This window comes from Camelus dromedarius, unplaced genomic scaffold, assembly GCF_036321535.1.
Source record: "Camelus dromedarius isolate mCamDro1 unplaced genomic scaffold, mCamDro1.pat HAP1_SCAFFOLD_114, whole genome shotgun sequence".
NCBI classification, from domain to species: Eukaryota; Metazoa; Chordata; class Mammalia; order Artiodactyla; family Camelidae; genus Camelus; species Camelus dromedarius.
The window spans coordinates 2027591-2037886 of record NW_026989787.1 but is presented as its reverse complement, the minus strand read 5'-3'; positions in this window follow the sequence as shown (position 1 = coordinate 2037886).

Genomic DNA, 10296 nt, shown 5'->3' with positions numbered 1-10296 from the left:
TTTTGTGCTAGATGAACGAACGTCTCTCCACATGCTCAGTTCTGAGAGATAAGTGCGTGTGAAAGCCGTCCTTCACCAAGCTTGTTGGGAACACAAAGTTTCTTTTCAGTAGCAAACTTCAATCCATACATTTATATGGTGAGGTACTAACTCCAACACGGTTTTACAGTGAAAACTGCAGGAATTTCAAACAGGCACAAGGAAACAGACTGAGAAACCTGAGTAAAAGTTTCTCCTGCAACCCGTTCCATTTTTGCTAGATGAACGAACGTCTCTCCACATGTTCAGTTCTGAGAGATAAGTGTGTGTGAAAGCCGTCCTTCACCTAGCTTGTTGGGAACACAAAGTTTTTTTTAGTTGCAAACTACACTCCAAACATATATATGGGGAACCAATAGCTCCAACTCGATTTTACAGTGAAACCTGCAGGAACATCAAAAAGGCACTAGGAAACAGACTGAGAAACCAGAGTAAAATTTTCACCTGCAACCGGTTCCCTTTGTGCTAGATGAACGAACTTCGCTCCACATGCTCCGTTCTGAGAGATAAGTGTGTGAAAGCCGTACTTCAACTAGCTTTTTGGGAACACAAAGTTTCTTTTCAGTTGCAAACTCCACTCCATACATATATATGGGGAGGTACTAGGTCCAACTCAGTTTTACAGAGAAAACTGCAGGAAATTCCAACAGGCACTAGGTAACAGACTGAGAAACCAGAGTAAAAGTTTCCCTTCAACCCGTTCCCTTTGTGCTAGATGAACCAACGTCTCTCCACATGCTCAGTTCTGAGAGATAAGTGTGTTTGAAAGCCGTCCTTCACCTAGCTTGTTTGTAACACAAAGTTTCTTTTCAGTTGCAAACTCCACTCCATACATATATATGGGGAGGTACTAGCTCCAACTCGGTTTTACAGTGCAGACTGCAGGAACTTCAAACCGGCAGTAGGAAACAGACTCAGAAACCAGAGTAAAAGTTTCTCCTGCAAAACGTTCCCTTTGTGCTAGATGAACGAACGTCTCTCCACATGCTCAGTTCTGACAGATAAGTGTGTGTGAAAGTCGCCCTTCACCTAGCTTGTTGGGAACACAAAGTTTCTTTTCAGTTGCAAACTCCATTCCATACATATATATGGGGAGGTACTAGCTCCAACTCGGTTTTACAGTGAAAACTGCAGGAACTTCAAACAGGCACTAGGAAACAGACTGAGAACGAGAGTAATTGTTTCCCCTGCAACCCGTTCCCTTTGTGCTAGATGAACGAACTTCTCTCCACATGCTCAGTTCTGAGAGATAATTGCGTGTGAAAGCCGCCCTTCAACTAGCTTGTTGGGAACACAAAGTTTCTTTTCAGTAGCAAACTCCACTCCATACATATATATGGGGAGGTACTAACTCCAACACGGTTTTACAGTGAAAACTGCAGGAATTTCAAACAGGCACAAGGAAACAGACTGAGAAACTAGAGTAAAAGTTTAACCTGCAAACCGTTCCCTTTGTGCTAGATGAACGAACGTCTCTCCACATGCTCAGATCTGAGGGATAAGTGTGTGTGAAAGCCGTCCTTCACCTAGCTTGTTGGGAACACAAAGTTTCTTTTCAGTCGCAAACTACACTCCATACATATATATGGGGAGGTACTAGCTCCAAATCGGTATTACAGTGAAAACTGCAGGAACTTCAAACCGGCACTAGGAAACAGACTGAGAGACCAGAGTAAAAGTTTCTCCTGCCACCCGTTCCCTTTGTGCTACTTGAACGAACGTCTCTCCACATGCTCAGTTCTGAGAGATAATTGTGTGTTAAAGCCGTCCTTCACGAAGCTTGTTGGGAACACAAAGTTTCTTTTCAGTTGCAAACTCCAATCCATACATATATATTCAGAGGTAGTAACTCCAACTCAGTTTTACAGTGAATAACGCAGGAACTTCAAACCGGCTCTAGGAAACAGACTGAGAAACCAGAGTAAATGTTTCACCTGCAACCCGTTCCATTTGTGCTAGATGAACGAACGTCTCTCCACATGCTCAGTTCTGAGAGATAATTGTGTGTGAAAGCCGTACTTCACCTTGCTTGTTGGGAACACAAAGTTTCTTTTCAGAGGCGAATTCCACTCCATACAAATATATGGGGAGGAATTAGCTTCAACACAGTTTTGCTGTGAAAAATGCCGGAATTTCAAACCGGCACTAGGAAACAGACTGAGAAACCAGAGTAATAGTTACCCCTGCAACACATTGAATTTTTGCTAGGTGAACGAACGTCTCTCCACATGTTCATTTCTGAGAGATACTTGTGTGTGAAAGCCGCCCTTCACCTAGCTTGTTGGGAACACAAAGTTTCTTTCAGTTGCAGACTACAATCCATACATATATATGGGGAAGTACTAAATCCAACTCGGTTTTACAGTGAAAAATGCAGGAACTTCAAACCGGCACTAGGAAAGAGACTGAGAAACCAGAGTAAAATTTCTCCTGCAAACCGTTCCCTTTGTGCAAGATGAACGAAAGTCTCTCCACATGCTCAGTTCTGAGAGATAAGTGTGTGTGAAAGCCGTCCTTCATGTAGCTTGTTGGGAACACAAAGATCCTTTTCAGTAGCAAACTCCACTCCATACATATATATGGGGAGGTACTAACTCCAACACGGTTTTATAGTGAAAACTGCAGGAATTTCAAACAGGCAGAAGGAAACAGACTGAGAAACCAGAGTAAAAGTTTCTCCTGCAACCCGTTCCATTTTTGCTAGATGAACGAACGTCTCTCCACATGTTCAGTTCTGAGAGATAATTGTGTGTGAAAGCCGTCCTTCACCTAGCTTGTTGGGAACACAAAGTTTCTTTCAAGGTGCAAACTCCACTCCATACATTTATATGGGGAGGTACTAGCTCCAACTCGGTTTTACAGTGAAAACTGCAGGAACTTCAAACCGGCAATAAGAAACAGACTGAGAAGCCAGAGTAAAAGTTTCTCCTGCAAAACGTTCCATTTGTGCTAGATGAACGAACGTCTCTCCACATGCTCAGTTCTGAGAGATAAGTGTGTGTGAAAGCCGTCCTTCACATAGCTTGTTGGTAACATTAAGTTTCTTTTCAGTTGCAAACTCCACTCCATACATATATATGGGGAGGCACTATCTCCAACTCGGTTTTACAGTGAAAACTGTAGGATCTTCAAACCGGCACTAGGAAAAAGACTGAGAAACCAGAGTAAAAGTTTCTCCTGCAACCCGTTCTTTTTGAGCTAGATGAACGAAAGTCTCTCCACATGCTCAGTTCTGAGACATAAGTGTGTGTGAAAGCCGTCCTTCACCTAGCTTGTTGGGAACACAAAGATTCTTTTCAGTTGCAAACTCCACTCCATACATATATATGGGGAGGTACTAGCTCCAACTCGGGTTTACAGTGAATTCTGCAGGAAATTCATACCGGCACTAGGAAACAGACTGAGAACCAGAGTAAAAGTTTCCCCTGCAACCCGTTCCCTTTGTGCTAGATGAATGAAGGTCTGTCCACATGCTCAGTTCTGAGAGATAAGTGTGTTTGAATGTCGTAATTCACCTAGCTTGTTGGGAACACAAAGATTCTTTTCAGTTGCAAACTCCCCTCCATACATATATATGGGGAGGTACTAGCTCCAACTCGGTTTTACAGTGCAAACTGCAGGAACTTCAAACCGGCACTAGGAAACAGACTGAGAAACCAGAGTAAATGTTTCTCCTGCAACCCGTTCCCTTTGTTCTAGATGAACGAACGTCTCCCCACATGCTCAGTTCTGAGAGATAAGTGTGTTAAAGCCGTACTTCACCTAGCTTGTAGGGAACACAAAATTTCTTTTCAGTTGCAAACTCCACTCCATAATTATATATGTTGAGGTACTAGCTCCAACTCGGTTTTACAGTGAAAACTGCTGGAACTTCAAACCGGCACTAGGAAACAGACTGAGAAACCAGAGTAAAAGTTTCTCCTGCAAGACGTTCCTTTTGAGCTAGATGAACGAACGTCTCTCCACATGCTCAGTTCTGAGAGGTAAGTGCGTGTGAAAGCCGTCCTTCACCTAGCTTGTTGGGAACACAAAGTTTCTTTTCAGTTGCAAACTCCACACCATACATATATATGGGGATGTACTACCTCCAACTCGGTTTTACAGTGAAACCTGCAGGAACATCAAAAAGGCACTAGGAAACAGACTGAGAAACCAGAGTAAAATTTTCACCTGCAACCCGTTCCCTTTGTGCTAGATGAACGAACTACTCTCCACATGCTCCGTTCTGAGAGATAAGTGTGTGAAAGCCGTACTTCAACTAGCTTTTTGGGAACACAAAGTTTCTTTTCAGTTGCAAACTCCACTCCATACATATATATGGGGATTTACTACCTCCAACTCGGTTTTACAGTGAAATCTGCAGGAATTTCAAACCGGCACTAGGAAACAGACTGAGAAACCAGAGTAAAAGATTCTCCTGCAAACCGTTCCTTTTGTGGTAGATGAACGAACGTCTCTCCACGTGCTCAGTTCTGAGAGATAAGTGCTTGTGAAAGCCGTCCTTCAACTAGCTTGTTGGGAACACAAAGTTTTTTTTCAGTAGCAAACTCCACTCCATACATATATATTGGGAGGTAATAACTCCAACACGGTTTTACAGTGAAAACTGCAGGACTTTCAAACAGGCACAAGGAAACAGACTGAGAAACCAGAGTAATAGTTTAACCTGCAACCCGTTCCCTTTGTGCTAGATGAACGAACGTCTCTCCACATGCTCAGATCTGAGGTATAAGTGTGTGTGAAAGCCGTACTTCACCTAGCTTGTTGGGAACACAAAGTTTCTTTTCAGTTGCAAACTACACTCCATACATATATATGGGGAGGTACTAGCTCCAAATCGGTATTACAGTGAAAACTGCAGGAACTTCAAACCGGCACTAGGAAACAGACTGAGAAACCAGAGTAAAAGTTTCTCCTGCAACCCGTTCCCTTTCTGCTAGATGAACGAACGTCTCTCCACATGCTCAGATCTGAGAGATAAGTGTGTGTTAAAGCCGTCCTTCACGAAGCTTGTTTGGAACACAAAGTTTCTTTTCAGTTGCAAACTCCACTCCATACATATATATGCAGAATTAGTAACTCCAAATCAGTTTTACAGTGAATACTGCAGGAACTTCAAACCGGCTCAAGGAAACAGACTGAGAAACCAGAGTAAAAGTTTCTCCTGCAACCCGTTCCCTTTGTGCTAGATGAACGAAAGTCTCTCAACATGCTCAGTTCTGAGAGAATAGTGTGTGTGAAAGCCGCCATTCACCTAGCTTGTTGGGAACACAAAGTTTCTTTTCAGTTGCAAACTCCACTCCATACATATATATGGGGAAGTACTAGCTCCAACTCGGTTTTACAGTGAAAATTGCAGGAAATTCATACCGGCACTAGGAAACAGACTGAGAACCAGAGTAATAGTTTCTCCTGCAACCCGTTCCCTTTGTGCTAGATGAACGAACGTCTCTCCTCATGCTCAGTTCTGAGAGATAAGTGTGTGTGAAAGCCATCCTTCACCTAGCTTTTTGGGAACACAAAGTTTCTTTTCAGTTGCAAACTCCACTCCATACATATATATGGGGAGGTACAAGCTCCAACTCGGTTTTACAGTGAAAACTGCAGGAACTTCAAACAGGCACTAGGAAACAAACTGAGAAACCAGAGTAAAAGTTTCTCCTTCAACCCGTTCCCTTTGTGCTAGGTGAACGAACGTCTCTCCACATGCTCAGTTCTGAGAGAAAAGTGTGTTTGAAAGCCGTCCTTCACCTAGCTTGTTGGTAACACAAACATTCTTTTCAGTTGCAAACTCCACTCCATACATATATATGGGGAGGTACTAGCTCCAACTCGGTTTTACAGTGCAAACTGCAGGAACTTCATACCGGCACTAGTAAACAGACTGAGAAACCAGAGTAAAAGTTTCTCCTGCAACCCGTTCCCTTTGTGCTAGATGAACGAACGTCTCTCCACATGCTCAGTTCTGAGAGATAAGTGTGTGAAAGCCGTACTTCAATTAGCTTGTAGGGAACACAAAGTTTCTTTTCAGTTGAAAACTCCACTCCATAATTATATATGGGGATGTACTAGCTCCAACTCGGTTTTACAGTGAAAACTGCAGGAACTTCAAGCCGGCACTAGGAAACAGACTGAGAAACCAGAGTAAAAGTTTCTCCTGCAAACCGTTCCCTTTGTGCTAGATGAACGAACATCTCTCCAAATGCTCAGTTCTGAGAGGTAAGTATGTTTGAAAGCCGTCCTTCACCTAGCTTGTTGGGAACACAAAGTTTCTTTTCACATGCAAACTCCACTCCATATATATATGGGGAGGTACTAGCTCCAAATCAGATTTACTGTGTAAACTGCAGGAAATTCATACCTGCACTAGGGAACAGACTGAGAAACCAGAGTAAAAGTTTCTCCTGCAACCCGTTCCCTTTGTGTTAGATGAACGAACATCTCTCCACATGTTCAGTTCTGAGAGATAAGTGTGTGTGAAAGCCGTCCTTCACCTAACATGTTGGGAACACAAAGTTTATTTTCAGTTTCAAACTCCACTCCATACATATATATGGGGAGGTACTAGCTCCAAATCGGTTTTACAGTGAAAAATGCAGGAACTTCAAACCGGCACTAGGAAATAGACTGAGAAACCAGAGAAAAAATTTTCTCCTGCAACCCGTTCCCTTTGTGTTAGATAAACGAAAGTCTCTCAACATGCTCAGTTCTGAGAGAATAGTGTGTGTGAAAGCCGCCATTCACCTACCTTGTTGGGAACACAAAGTTTCTTTTCAGTTGCCAAATCCACTCCATACATATATATGGGGAAGTACTAGCTCCACCTCGGTTTTACAGTGAAAATTGCTGGAAATTCATACCGGCACTAGGAAACAGACTGACAACCAGAGTAAAAGTTTCTCCTGCAACCCGTTCCCTTTGTGCTAGATGAACGAATGTCTCTCCTCATGCTCAGTTCTGAGAGATAAGTGTGTGTGAAAGCCATCCTTCACCTAGCTTGTTGGGAACACAAAGTTTCTTTTCAGTTGCAAACTCCACTCCATACATATATATGGGGAGGTACATGCTCCAACTCGGTTTTACAGTGAAAACTGCAGGAACTTCAAACAGGCACTAGGAAACAAACTGAGAAACCAGAGTAAAAGTTTCTCCTTCAACCCGTTCCCTTTGTGCTAGATGAACGAACGTCTCTCCACATGCTCAGTTCTGAGTGATATGTGTGTTTGAAAGCCGTCCTTCAACTAGCTTGTTGGGAACACAAAGATTCTTTTCAGTTGCAAACTCCACTCCATACATATATATGGGGAGGTACTAGCTCCAACTGTGTTTTACAGTGCAAACTGCAGGAACTTCAAACCGGCACTAGGAAACAGACTGAGAAACCAGAGTAAAAGTTACTCCTGCAACCCGTTCCCTTTGTGCTAGATGAACGAACGTCTCTCCACATGCTCATTTCTGAGAGATAAGTGTGTGAAAGCCGTACTTCACCTAGCTTGTAGGGAACACAAAATTTCTTTTCAGTTGCAAACTCCACTCCATAATTATATATGTTGAGGTACTAGCTCCAACTCGGTTTTACAGTGAAAAATGCAGGAACTTCAAACCTGCACTAGGAAACAGACTGAGAAACCAGAGAAAAAGTTCCCCTGCAACCCGTTCCATTTGTGCTAGATGAACGAACGTCTCTCAACATGCTATGTTCTGAGAGATAAGTGTGTGTGAAAGCCGTCCTTCACCTAGCTTGTTTGAACACAAAGTATCTTTTCAGTTTCAAACTCCAGTCCATACATATATATGGGGTGGTACTAGCTCCAAATCGATTTTACAGAGAAAACTGCAGGAACTTCAAAACGGCACAAGGAAACAGATTGAGAAACCTGAGAAAAAGTTTCCCCTGCAAACCGTTCCCTTAGTGCTAGATGAACGAACGTCTCTCCACATGCTCAGTTCTGAGAGATAAGTGTGTGTGAAAGCCGTCCTTCACATAACTTGTTGGGAACACAAAGTTTCTTTTCAGATTCAATCTCCAGTCCATACATATATTTGGGGATGTACTAGTTCCAACTCGGATTTACAGTGAAAACTGCAGGAACTTCAAACCGTCACTAGGAAACAGACTGAGAATCCAGAGAAATAGATTCCCCTGCAACCCGTTCCATTTGTCCTAGATGAACGAACGTCTCTCAACATGCTATGTTCTGAGAGATAAGTGTGTGTGAAAGCAGTCCTTCAACTAGCTTGTTTGAACACAAAGTTTCTTTTCAGTTTCAAACTCCAGTCCACACATATATATGGGGTGGTACTAGCTCCAAATCGATTTTACAGAGAAAACTGCAGGAACTTCAAACCGGCACTAGGAAACAGATTGAGAAACCTGAGAAAAAGTTTCTCCTGCAACCCGTTCCCTTTGTGCTAGATGAACGAACGTCTCTCCACATGCTCAGTTCTGAGAGATAAATGTGTGTGAAAGCCGTCCCTCACCTAGCTTGTTGGGAACACAAAGTTTCTTTTCAGTTGCAATCTCCACTCCATACATATATATGGGGAGGTACTAGCTCCAACTCGGTTTTACAGTGAAAAATGCAGGAACTTCATACCGGCACTTCGAAACAGACTGAGAAACCAGAGTAAAAGTTTCTCCTGCAACCCGCTCCCTTTGTGCTAGATGAACGAACGTCTCTCCACATGCTCAGTTCTGAGAGATAAGTGTGTGTGAAAGCCATCCTTCACCCAGCTTGTTGGGAACACAAAGTTTCTTTTCAGTTGCAAACTCCACTCCATACATATATATGGTGAGGTTCTATCTCCAACTCGGTTTTACAGTGAAAACTGCAGGAACTTCAAACCGGTACTAGGAAACAGACTGAGAAACCAGAGAAAAAGTTTCTCCTGCAACCCGTTCCCTTTGTGTTAGATGAACGAACATCTCTCCACATGTTCAGTTCTGAGAGATATGTGTGTGTGAAAGCCGTCCTTCACCTAACTTGTTGGGAACACAAAGTTTATTTTCAGTTTCAAACTCCAGTCCATACATATATATGGGGAGGTACTAGCTCCAAATCAGTTTTACAGTGAAAAATGCAGGAACTTCAAACCGGCACTAGGAAATAGACTGAGAAACCAGAGAAAAAGTTTCTCCTGCAACCCGTTCCCTTTGTGTTAGATGAACGAAAGTCTCTCAACATGCTCAGTTCTGAGAGAATAGTGTGTGTGAAAGCCGCCATTCACCTAGCTTGTTGGGAACGCAAAGTTTCTTTTCAGTTGCCAACTCCACTGCATACATATATAAGGGGAAGTATTACTTCCAACTCGGTTTTACAGTGAAAATTGCAGGAAATTCATACCGGCACTAGGAAACAGACTGAGAACCAGAGTAAAAGTTTCTCCTGCAACCCGTTCCCTTTGTGCTAGATGAACGAACGTCTCTCCTCATGCTCAGTTCTGAGAGATACGTGTGTGTGAAAGCCATCCTTCACCTAGCTTGTTGGGAACACAAAGTTTCTTTTCAGTTGCAAACTCCACTCCATACATATATATGGGGAGGTACAAGCTCCAACTCGGTTTTACAGTGAAAACTGCAGGAACTTCAAACAGGTACTAGGAAACAAACTGAGAAACCAGAGTAAAAGTTTCTCCTTCAACCCGTTCCCTTTGTGCTAGATGAACGAACGTCTCTCCACATGCTCAGTTCTGAGTGATATGTGTGTTTGAAAGCCGTCCTTCAACTAGCTTGTTTGGAACACAAAGATTCTTTTCAGTTGCAAACTCCACTCCATACATATATATGGGGAGGTACTAGCCCAAATGTGTTTTACAGTGCAAACTGCAGGAACTTCAAACCGGCACTAGGAAACAGACTGGGAAACCAGAGTAAAAGTTACTCCTGCAACCCGTTCCCTTTGTGCAAGATGAACGAACGTCTCTCCACATGCTCAGTTCTGAGAGATAAGTGTGTGAAAGCCGTACTTCACCTAACTTGTAGGGAACACAAAATTTCTTTTCAGTTGCAAACTCCACTCCATAATTATATATGTTGAGGTACTAGCTCCAACTCGGTTTTACAGTGAAAAATGCAGGAACTTCAAACCGGCACTAGGAAACAGACTGAGAAACCAGAGAAAAAGGTTCCCCTGCAACCCGTTCCATTTGTGCTAGATGAACGAACGTCTCTCAACATGCTATGTTCTGAGAGATAAGTGTGTGTGAAAGCCGTCCTTCACCTAGCTTGTTTGAACACAAAGTTTCTTTTCAGTTTCA